Consider the following 11,818-nt stretch of genomic DNA (forward strand, 5'->3'; position numbering starts at 1 on the left):
ATCATATTTAGCTTTACATTTTTCCTGAAATAAATCAATGACAAAAGAAGGATATGTAAGAATTAATTTCTCTACTGTTGACATGCAGCTACCCCTAGGGTGAGGGAACTTGCTAAATAGCAGTACACAGCAGCACTGCATAGCAGTTTGAGGAAGAACTAAAAAAGAATAATATATCCAAATGCAAATACAGCAGGAAGCTAAATGCAATTAGCTGCATTTGAGTTTGGTTATAACAGGGCTGACATCCCACCTTGTACAAAAACATCCATTGGATCTTTGAAGACTGCAAACAAGGATTTGGTTTTACTTCTCATCCAAAAGACAGACACAAATAAACTAAAGGAGTTTGATCCAGTGGTTTGAATTATGTAATGTGAATTTCAATTTCTTGGCTCAAGCTTCAAAGCAAACAAGAAGGAAAAATAGATGCTGTTCTTCTATTAAGCACAAGAAACAATCTTCATCCTATACACTTACTCTGATTAATGATAAATTTGTGGTTATGAGAAGTATAAGGCATTGTCTCTATTTTTACAGTAATTATTATTTATCAACAATGCACTTTTTGCCACCCCACACACCCCCATAAACACACTTTTTTCTGCTTGGAGTTGTTAGTAAATACAGCACCACCCCCTTCCTTATTTCTTTCAATCCATCACTCCAAAATAGCATAACATTAACAAGGACAATTAAATTGTTTTGGCTGTGGCACAGCAATTTGACTACGAAGTCCTTGTTGTTCAGGGAAAAAATGTTCCAAAGTAGATTTCACTTGGTATGCTGCAAGCATTTCTACGGCCCCTGTCAAAGGGCTCAGAGAAAACCTTCCTTCCTTCCTCTCTTTGTCTCTTAGCTGCACTGCTGAGACATTTGAGGGTTACAGTTGTTTTCTGAATGAAACTTGAGCCACAGCCACATGCAAAGAAATGAATTTATAGCTATTCAACTCTTTTGCTATCATAAGATCCTTAAAGTCAACACAGAACCAAGGAGGGAAGCCTGTGGGCTATTGGAAGTAACCACAGCTCTAGTACAAGAATGATACAATTATACCAGAACCCTCATATGGTCTGTTTAAAAAAAGTCACGTCATTCCCTATTTGAGAGAGAGAGGTTCAACAAGGTATGAGACTGGAGGCAAAAATCATTCACAGCAGAAACAGAGGCCTCACACAGATCCTGTGGGTGTATCCAAAACGTCTGATTGGTGAGTCCCAGAAAAGACTTAGCCAATGAGTTTGCTAGAAAGCTTGACCATTCATGAAAGCCAGCATGGCACTGTTTTGCTTAAAGAACAGGAAGTGGGATGGGGGGAGAAGGGGCTGTCTGTTATCGCTTTCCATCAAGGTTTCCACTGTAGCTAAGCAAAATTCTGAACTTTACATTCTAACTTCATTTACTCAAGACATCAAAAAGCCTTGCTCTTGAAATATTTTTGGAATACTGCTAAAGCACAGTTTAATTTTAGGGGGCCACTTGTTTGTATATTGGAAATCAAATTCTGTCTTTTTCAGTATGCTCTTGCCATGAAGTCATTTTTTGTGCTGATTGAAATCATCTGTTTTCAGTTCTCTGACAAATTAATTGAACTTTCCTCTGACTCAGGGGCCTTCTGACTTTTGAAGCAGATTTTGTCTACATGCCATCTCCCAGACGAACACAATTTAATTTTCTAGGCTTTAAATGAACTTTACGTTTCCAGAAAGCCAATGAAAGAAGCATTTGTTCTGGTGATAGCATTTCAGCTTTTCCAAATATGGCACAAGAATAGAGGCTTATAAAATGTTTATTTTACTGCAACTGATAACTAACTCCAAAATGTGTTAGATCCTGTGATCCACAGTGATGATAATGTCTCCAGTTTTGAGCTGCTTTTATTCAAGTGTATTAAAAAGTATTTGCTAAATGAATGAGAGAGCGGCTGTAAATACTGAACTGTGACAGTATCATGCCCAGGTCATTTTGTTGTGTTGATAAAATAGCCACCATGTAAGGGCTAGAATTCCAGTTCAGTTCCAACTTACACAGATGAGCTTAAACTGTCTAGTCCAGTATGGGTCTTCACTTTATCTAAGTAAGTTTGGGGCATTTGGATCCAGTATTTTCATTCAGGCTACCCTCTGGTCTGAACTGTATTCTATCACTCATCCCTTGCACGAGTGTTTTACAACACTTGAACTGCTCCAAATTTTGCCTTTGGATTGAAGAATGTGACTGCATTGAAGTCCATGGGAGCGGTACAAGTATATCCAAAGGCACAATTTCACACAGACAGTAACTAATGTCAGAAAAGACAAGAAAATAACAGGTTTCCAAACTGCTGCACAATCATTGAAAATTCAGCCTGAGTCACTTCCTTGTTCAGCATAACATACGTGCTTTTCTTCCTCTCATGTCCTTATAGGACAATTACAGAATTTTCCAGTGTCTGACATATAATATAGCCTGGTATGTAGCCCTGGCAAAGACTTCTATGATGCACAGCTCCCCTGGGACCTAGCAGATCAGCAGACCAACCAAGTTCCATGGTCTACGTTTCACCACAGCCACGTGCGCCCAGATGTTAAAGCAATCCCACTTCCACATATTGCATTTTGACCTGTTGACTCTTATTTGAAGGTGATTTAAACTCCAAGCTGACCAATCCTTCTCTGTGCCTTTAGCAGGGTGTCTGGTGACATTTATGTGCATTTTGATGTCCTCATTAAGGGTGTTGAGTTGTGTGAGCCACATTTCCAATTGTGTAGCCAACGATGCTTTTTTTGAGCAGATCTGTTGAGGCTAGGAAGCTTTTCTGCGATTTCAGGTGGCTAACAGCTGCAGTGTGGCCACAGAGTGTGTGTTTGTTGTCTTTGACCTGTCATGATCATTCTGTTTTGTTTGCAACTATTCTCTTGATGTCCAGTGGAGTGATTCCAGGAAGCACATACAAGCTGTTTGTATTTTCTGGTTTTACACAGCCTGAAATGCAATTACTCTCAAAGAATACATGCTCTGAGTGGGTGTCTTTGAATCATATCTGGCACTGTTACTGTCAAAGGCCCCAATTCAGAAAAATACCAAAATAGGCACTTAACTTTGAGCATGTGCTTAAAAGCCTTGTTGAATAGAGATGGATCTAAGATAATGCTTAGAGTTATACAAATGCTTTGTTGAATTGGAACCAAGGAGAATTTGCTATTCCTCTATGTCAGGCATGCTCAACCCCCAGCCTGTGGGCTAGATCTGGCCCAGAGAGCCATGCCATCAGACCTCTGGGGTTGTTCAGAGGTCCAAAAATGTAGTGGTGGAAGATAGGTAGCAGCAGTGGCTCCTCTCCTTCTGACAAATGTCCAGACCTGTGGAGAGCCCTGCATGCTAGAAGTGTCATGGGGCCCCAGTCCTGGGGAGTGGGACTAAGGGGACTGCATGGGGCCTTACTCTGGCATGCAGGGTCTGATCCGGCCAGCTTTACCAAAATGTTGAGCACTGGTCTGTGTCCATATTGTCTATCTGAAAGTCTACCACTACCATAATATCTGAGAGACTCAGATTCGTTAATGAAATTATCTTAAAAAGCGTTGTGTGTGGTATGGAAGTATGATTTATCTATTGTATACATAAAGTAAAACTGATAAATAGATAAGTTAAATGACTTACTCACGGTCACTGAGAACTAGTGGCACCAACGGGTATTAAACCCAAATTTCCTGCATCTCAGTCCTATGCTTTAACTACAATGACTATAGCTGTCAGGGATTTGTGAATTATCAGCAAAAGAACCAGGTAGGTTTTGACTGCAGAGTTTTTTTATCTTGCGCTGACTCAAAACCATTTCTACTGATATTTTTTTTTAGTCAATTAATTATTTCCATTTAAAGACAGTTTGGGGGCACTGAATTAATTGAAAATCCCGTATCCAATAAAGTATTAAAGAAGAATTAAAACAAACACACAAAAATTGCAGTAAATGATAATCACAGGTAAATGAAACATTCCCAAATGTCACAGAAATATATCAACATAACCAGATTTGTAGTTTGAGATTTGCTTCTTTCTAAAGAATTGGACAGACTACTTCTGGATGCCTCTTAACTTTGCTGAAGTCTCTGATCCCTACATGGGAGTTTTGCAGTCTGGACTCTCCCTTAAGTTTTACTTTATACTGTTAGAATGTGCATGGCTGGCAGTTAGAAAAATCATCTTTTGACCTGTAAACAGAGCACAGTCTCAAAAAAGCCCTATTAATGCCACTTTTCCAGTGATTTTGGAACCCTTCAGCATCACTTTAGCAAGCACTCCATTTTTAGAGACCAACATTGGCATCTAAGTTTAACTTCAATCTCAGAATTGTTAGGGCTTTCAAGAAGATTGCCATAAAGAAGATTTCTCAGTAGAATGATATATCTTAGAATGCGGAATGGTTTGCAATCTACTCACATAATAATGTTGATAATGATATTCAGTTTCTTTGCTTAAGCTTTCCTGTATTTATTATGCAAGCCTAAGAAGCAAAAACGAAGCTAGAGATTGGACATGGAATCTGCAGCTGTTCAAACTTTTTACTATCCGACCACAATAGTTACTAAGGCACATAGAAACTTTCTGTTGTGAGTGTAGTGTTAACACTTCAGGGTTGTGAAGCAACATGAAAAACAGTCACTGTTTCAGGCTTTTTCAGAAGTATCTTGGAAAGGGATGCATATATGCTTCTGGACTGTCCCCCCCCCGTCCCTCTCCATTATATCCCATTTGGTTCGGTAGTGTAAAATAAAACCTCATTAGATGATATTGCGTTATTATGTTATATATTCCAACTATGAGTTATTAAGACCTTTTACTGTATTACAGCCATTCCCAGGTAATGCCATTCTTATATATTTTTTCAACCAAAAATACCATTGATTTCAAAATTCTCATTGAAATCAGGAGGACTTGCCTCACCAGGGATGGAGTGAAGAGCCCAGAGAATGGCCATTAAATTATTGTGCATTTTAAGGCAGAGATGGGGGGTTATTTAGGCAATCCTGAAGATTCTGGTGACTAAGGCTTAAGTAAGATACCATCCTTATAAGAATTTATGTCATGTGCAAGCATTTTCAACAGAGGCAACTTTATTTTACTGGTCTATAAGTGTTTTTGCTTCCTAAAGCCCAGGCCATGTGTGACTGTCAGAACAAGAGACTGTGTCGTTGAATACAGATGTTAATGTTTAAAAAGAGATCTTTTAGGTTGTTCTTTAAAATACAGGTCCTTAATTATTTTCTTCATGTGCTGTCTACCCTGATCTCCCCTAGTTCCCCCATGCAATGGGGGTAGAGGTAGGGAAGGGAATGGAGCTGTGCAGGGATAGTGAGGAAGGGGAGGCAGCTGAACCAAACTGGAGTGAAATTTGAGTGCTTCAGACCTGCGTCTCTCCATGACCTTAGATTCCAACTTGTAGATAGGGAGTGTAAGTTAGTCATCAGACCACCTGGAGAATTACATGGCAGTGGAGGCCTACAGTGCTAGGAAGAAATGCCAGTGAAGTTGGCCACAACTTTTTGCTTTGGCACACACTGGAGAAAAAAGACTCATACTTAGTCTACCTGGCAAGTTAAATAGAGCTGGGGAGTAAAGCCAGGCCACAAGAAGAGTAAAACACAAAAAAGCCCTAAAAGTCCTATCCTTGATAACACCTAACACACTGTACAACAATAACTATTTTAATCTGTGAGCCATATTTCAATGTGCTTTTGTGCCTGTGGGGTAAGCATAATGGATAGGAATGAAATGGCATAGCAATAAAGTAAATTCACCTTATCATGGTATGCAGAATTTGGTCCTGTTTTGCCATTGAGCATGTGGGGTTCTGTACGTGCAATCAGTTCTTGTATCACTATAAGCATTTGGCTCTCATAAGTATCAGAGGTAGAAAAAATCACCCCCTGGAGTCAAATCCAGTTTAATGTCCTTATTATGAAATTGTTCACTTAGTTCAATATGGCTATGCACATAAGTGAGGCAAGTGTAACCTGTCATGTAGAACATCTTATGGAGGCTGTTAAAAGTGTGAATATGTGATTATCACATTTGGCACTGGCACAGCTTTAGCAAATTGTCATGGGTTTTCATCTAAAATGAGCAACATGCTCTTAGGTCTAGATAGGATGATATATTAGAAGAACTCAGGAAATATTTACCTGGTTTCTTAAGTAGAATTTCTCCTAAGCTGTCCTCAAATCCCTTTTATTTTAGTTTTTGCCAAAATTCCTGCAAATAAAGTTTTGTTAAGAATGGAGCAAATTTTTGACTAGTAGGTAAGCTTCATTTAATCATGGACCACAATATATTTTGTTGTGAAAAATAATTTCTTTTAGGCAGAAGCAGAAGTAATTAGTATAAAGTTCCAGCCAATCAGAAACCAAAACAATACCATGTGACTTATATTACCAGTCTTAACTAGGAGATTGTGATGGTTGAGGCAATGCTTGCAACACATTTTTCACAAATAACACCTGGAGTGAAAAATGCTCCCACGTTGCATTTTGAATAGCAAGTTTAGAAAAGTTCTGTCTGTTCACAAGCAATTTATGAGCAAGAAAAAGGACTGCATTTGTTAAATGCTTTGTTGCAAATGATATGCCTAGATTTTGTACATTAGCAAGTACAGCTAATCATGCTATCATCCTATGCGATGCAAAAATGATTTGGTTTGAGATTCACTGATTCCACAGTTTCAAAGGATATTTTTTGTCTGGAGGTATTTTGATGATGCATTGTGTCAGTTAAACTTTTTAGAAAACAGAAGTCACTTCTTTACAGGAACTTACCAGCAGTCCGTTCAGCAAAACCACAAATACTTGATATTTGAATACAAACTGATGTCAGCTTTGACTTGGTGAGTTTTAAAACTAAGTTGAGGGAATTTTTTTGATTAAAACAATAACTGACCTGAAATTGCTCCTAAGACTGTATGTGAATGGCCTTTTTTGTTGTTCTGAAATGTCCTATGACCTGTCCCCCAGCCATTATTTTTTTTTTCATTTCCATGCACCTCTGCACTTCCAAGTTCTGGCCAAGAGGAAAAGCAGAAGTAATAAAATATCACAAGAAATGCTATTCTTGTGATACTTCCGGTATACTGGAAGCAGCAAGAACAGGAAATCTCATGAGAAAGCTTGTTCTTTCATAATTTTTAGTCCAAGTGACTCAGTTCATAAAAATTTAAAATAAGTATCCTCTAGACATGGCAGCTATTTATCTGAACCACCCGGTGAGGTCTGCAGAATCTTGGGGATATTCATTTACTGTCAGCTCATGGCACCCTAACTGTGCATTGCTAGGTTTTATAGTTCTCTAATATAAAAGGAAGACTGCACCCTGGATGTAACACTCCAGCAGCTAGAAGTCTACACATTCTTCACATGAGTCCAGCATGCTTTAAAATCCCAGCACTTCTGTCTCCAGATGTAAACAAATAATATGAATGACTTTCATGAAGAAAAATCCCGCCCTGCTTCATGACTATGAGAGCTCTGACCATAGTACAAGAAAAAGAGGGCATGAGTCCAGACTCCCCACCCCTGCCATGAGTGTACAGTCACTTCATGCCGCACAGCTGTGCTCTGAGAGATCTCCCTGTGCCCAGTGGGCTGAGACTGCTGTGGGCTGGAGCCAGTGGATGCATGACTAAGCATTTGCCCTGCAGTGGAAAGTTTCAGGGATGACCCAAGGAAACCATCAAGACATGCACATAAGAAACCATAGCCATAGGACTTCATTCAAATAACCCTTGTCCTCCCTTTCCTGCTATTTCCTCCACGTTGTTTTTGCTTGTATCTATCCTGTCCTGTCCAAAATAGAGCCTGTTTTAGACAGATGAACAGGGCAGGATTTTTCTTTTTTTCTTTGACTCTGAAGCATATATCTTGCTTTGGGGGACATCATACATGAGATTTTAGTAAGGGCCAATGTATGCAAATTGATAACAAATTTATTCTCTGTCCTGGGATTTTAATAATACAATTCCTATGGGTGAAGCATAGCTACAGCCTGTTCCAAAGTCCATGAAAATCAAGGTGAGTATTTCCACTGACTTCAGCGGGTATAGGATCAAGCCCACAGTGACTTAAAACCTCTCCCAAATGTTTTGCAGAAGCTGTGCCGTTTAGCTTTAAGATGGACACACACGCTGTCAAAGATGATGACTCAGATGTAAACTCTTCCTGCAGTGTCGCTCTTGAGAACAAATGTCTTCCCTCTCAGTAACTGATTCAATATTCCTGGCTCTGCAGCTGCAATACCAGATTGCATTTTCAGTATTCCTTTGGCAATTTAAAGACCTTGTTGCAATCATCTGCTTCAACATATAGAGCATTTTCTGCCTGATTATGGGGTGCTGCCATTCTTTGTTTCCTGCACATGCATTCAGGATGCAGGTTTCTAATGATGTGCGACACTTGGGATATTCAGAGATGGAATGTAACCACTTGAAACTGTTTGGTTTGTCACTTTTGGATTTGCTACATAAGGATATGTTAATACAAACGGGCCTGTTTATAATATTCATCAGACAGTGGAAGAAATTCCTCTAATGTCTGTATAATGCAGTGAGCAGACTTCTTGATTATTAACATACTGATTGTGTATCCTTATTTCAGATGTGAACTCAGCAATGGGGAGAGCTGGAGGAAGAAAAATGTGGGACGCATGACGCATTTGGGATTCAGTCAGTGAAATATTTACACAGTTAGATCGTGGTTTTATATAATATTTTCCTTTGGGGTAGTATTTGGAGAACCAGCTGAATTTTAGGTTCTTACCCAAATCAAGCCACACCTCTGAGCATTGAAACAACCAGGATGGGTCAGGAAATGAGAGTAACATGACTTCACCCACCTCCTTCAATTTTTTAAAATTCTTGAAGTGCTTTTGATATGGGACTCAGGCATTCTCACACCCCGATACCACCCTCACCTCCTTCAGCTCAGCATTTAAGCACATGCTTAACTTTAAATGCTTTGGAACAAAGCCTGTACTTTCGTGCTTTTCTGGCTCTTAAAGTATGAGCTATGTATGCTGAACGTATGAACTACGATGCTCTCAATGTTTTGAGCATCACCCTTTATATTGATAACCACCAGTTCTTTATTGCCAATGAACAATGATGACAGCTGCAGAGCAAGAAATTCGAAATGTTTGCATCGTTTAATCACTCCTGAAAACACGAGTCTCAGCAATCAGCATGCTTAATGTTTCTCGCCAGAAGTCACTTTAGTGGGTATTGGTTGCTGTATCCTGTCACCAGTTAGTTGCCAGCTTACAATACTTTCACTTATTTAATAATATACATTTTTGATGCCTTAGTCATAGGAAAAGAAGCAAATATTTTTTGTATTACTCAGTGTTTTCATCCCCTGGGTCTTATCTCCTGTTTTAATTTACTGTTTGTTATTTTATGAAGGAGCTTTCACTTTTGCTTAGTTTCAGAGCCCACCCTGGATATCCCCTGGATAGGCTGAAGTACATTAGATATGACATTAACTAGCATTAATGTGGAAATTTAGAATCCAAATAGAACTTGTACTGCTGCCCAATAATGAGTCATTGTCCTTTTTCTCTTTTTAGCCAACAGCAGATTCAGAAGCTGTGAGACAGTTTCCTGCAGATAAGAGATAAATCGAAGGGAAACCTGGCAAAAAGAAGATGGTCAAGCTGCAAGATATCATTTCCTCCAAAGCCCCTACATACTAATTAACCATTCCAAGCATATTTTCAACAACATTTAGGGATTTCCTCATCAAAATAAACTTCCTCCCATGTTATCTTCATTTTTGACATCTGGTAATACAGTTTGCTATAAGAGTGAGGGTTAAAAATTCCTAACACTGGTTATATATATCTATATGTGTGTACACACAGACAGACACACACATACACACACCACATGATTGAAGTTTTGCCAGTGTAGGAATATTAGTGCCTGATCCAAATGCTTTTGTAGTCAATGACAGCTTTTGTGTTAACTTCAAATAAGTAGCAGGATCGAGCCTTTATCCTGCATCCAGATTGTTTCACTTATGTCTTATGACTTGTTTATAACAAATTACAGATGGGCTTGAAGTTCTAAGTATTTGGATTGGAGGTTTTGCTTTGGGCCCATCCCTTTAATTTACTACTTATTCCAATCCTGCCTTTTAAAGGGAAATGTCTGCAACATTCTCACTTTCTTCCCCTTAAATTTTTCTCCTTTAAAAGCTGATTTCTTAACTGCACAATTAGTGTTAAAGTTGCCATTGAATGCAAAGTTGTCATACCTGATTTGCAATCTTTTCTGTTTAAAGTGCTATCAATTATTTTCTAACTAGATGCTCCTATGGGATCAGCTGTCACTAAGAGCAAATTTGAACACAATAGGTTGCTTCCTATTTCCAAAAGAATCTGAAGATTGTCAAGACTTGACAGGCAACTCCAGTTTTAAGATGAAGCGGATAAGTTAGGTTTCCCTATTAGGTACTTTTGAAGAGAACAAGATAAAGGAAGCATTGTTTCTGGGGAAGGGGTGCAAAGAGTGCAAATTTGAACTTATTAAGAATAAACTGGAAGTGCTTTGTGGCACAAAACACAGCAAATTTGCACTGCATTTGATATTACAAATGCCTGTGCTGCTTTTCAAGCATTTTTTATGTCCCTGCCCTTAAATACATTTGTTTTCATAATTATCTTTCAAAGAATTTGAATGAAGTATACTAGGAAAAAAAAGGAATATCTTTTAGTGAAAGTATTCTGTACGCATGTGCTTGTACATATACATATTCAGAAAAGGTTGATTTTCTAACCAAACTTGTACTTGGTCAGCTACAGGTTAAGTTTATTTCTAGTATAATTTTGCTGACTCCAGAAAACTTACATATTACCATGGTAAAATATATCATGCATTCAATGGCAACTTTAACATTAATTGTGCAGTTAAGAAATCAGCTTAAGAAAAATTTAAGGGGAAGGAAATGAGAATGTTGCAGACATTTTCATGGCAACTACTCTGTTTACATTTGCACAAAACATGGCCTAATACTAAATGGCATGGACATTATGGACATGTCTACAGGAGACAAGTTACTGTGTATTAGCGTAGTTTACTGCCCATTAACAGTGCATGTCTCCCTGCCCTGGCCACCCTGCCTGCACTGCCCTGGCCCTGGGTTCCCCCACAGAGCATTCAGGGAGGTGGGAGACAGTGCAGAACTTTATTAAGCAGCCTGTTCTCCCACAGTTAGGCAGGCATGGGGCTCTCACATGGTGAGGAATGCGTCAATGCCAGCAGTGATGTCCTCTTCAGCTGTAGGGGGCAGGGATGTGTAGTGCAGCCACAGGCAGCCCTCCAGGCAGCAGCAGAGGTTGTGGGGCAGCCCAGCCCTGCCACTTGCACCGTCATAGCTCAGAGTCCCATACCAGGGGTTCAGGTGTATCCAGGGCACCATAGTGAACAGCAGCAGAGCATAGTGCATCAGGCACCCCTCAACCCATGCAAACAGCTCCTCATGCACCATCCATGATGCATATCAGGGGCACATTCAGGGTGCAGCATCAGTGTGGGAGGGGCCTGGTCCGGGGCCACCTACCCAGAGAGGCCCCCTGTGGGGAGGGCATGGGCGTATCTCCTTGTCACAGGGAAGCAAGCAGGGGCGGGGGACTCAGCTGACAGCCGCCGACTTAACATGGTCCCTGGCCACCCGTGCAGGTCCAACCTTTGAACTGACGCCAGCAACACACAGACCTCTAGTATGGAGCATCTTATCTGAGAAATGTTGTAAACTCTCACAAACAGCTTCTGTCTCATGGCTCTACAGGG

At 39.8% G+C, this 11,818-nt stretch overlaps 1 long non-coding RNA gene across 1 annotated transcript; it reads left to right on the forward strand.

The window, feature by feature from the left end:
* The first annotated feature begins 1,126 nt into the window (after nt 1–1,126).
* Nucleotides 1,127–9,797, forward strand: LOC109321644. Its single transcript, XR_002104123.1, has 2 exons — nt 1,127–1,213; nt 8,628–9,797. It is a non-coding gene; the product is annotated as an uncharacterized LOC109321644 (long non-coding RNA).
* The last annotated feature ends 2,021 nt before the right edge of the window (nt 9,798–11,818 follow it).

This window comes from Crocodylus porosus, unplaced genomic scaffold (genome assembly GCF_001723895.1).
Source record: "Crocodylus porosus isolate Cpor-Errol unplaced genomic scaffold, CroPor_comp1, whole genome shotgun sequence".
Taxonomy (NCBI): domain Eukaryota; kingdom Metazoa; phylum Chordata; order Crocodylia; family Crocodylidae; genus Crocodylus; species Crocodylus porosus.